The following is a 301-nucleotide window of genomic DNA, read 5'->3' on the forward strand; positions in this document are numbered from 1 at the left end:
GCGTGATACGGGGGTTAAAGTCCCGTCCTTTTTATGAGCCATGAAACCGTTTTTATGATCCCCACTATTTCAACGGTTGGGCTGTTGGGATCCTCCTTCCCACAAATACACATGGAGAAATTCCAGGCAGAGGTAGACCCGGTGCTGCCAACACCTCTCCCTGCCATGAGCTGGTGATGTCGGTGCTGCCGCGGGCTGGTGGTCCATCCCGGCACAGTGTGCGTGGTGAGGCCGCACTGGAGCAGGCGAGAGCTGCCTGGGCAGAGGCTGGGGGCGCCGAGCGGGGTGTGGGGTCACCCCA

The sequence above is a fragment of the Antrostomus carolinensis genome, unplaced genomic scaffold (assembly GCF_000700745.2).
Source record: "Antrostomus carolinensis isolate BGI_N321 unplaced genomic scaffold, ASM70074v2 scaffold26268, whole genome shotgun sequence".
Classification (NCBI taxonomy): Eukaryota; Metazoa; Chordata; class Aves; order Caprimulgiformes; family Caprimulgidae; genus Antrostomus; species Antrostomus carolinensis.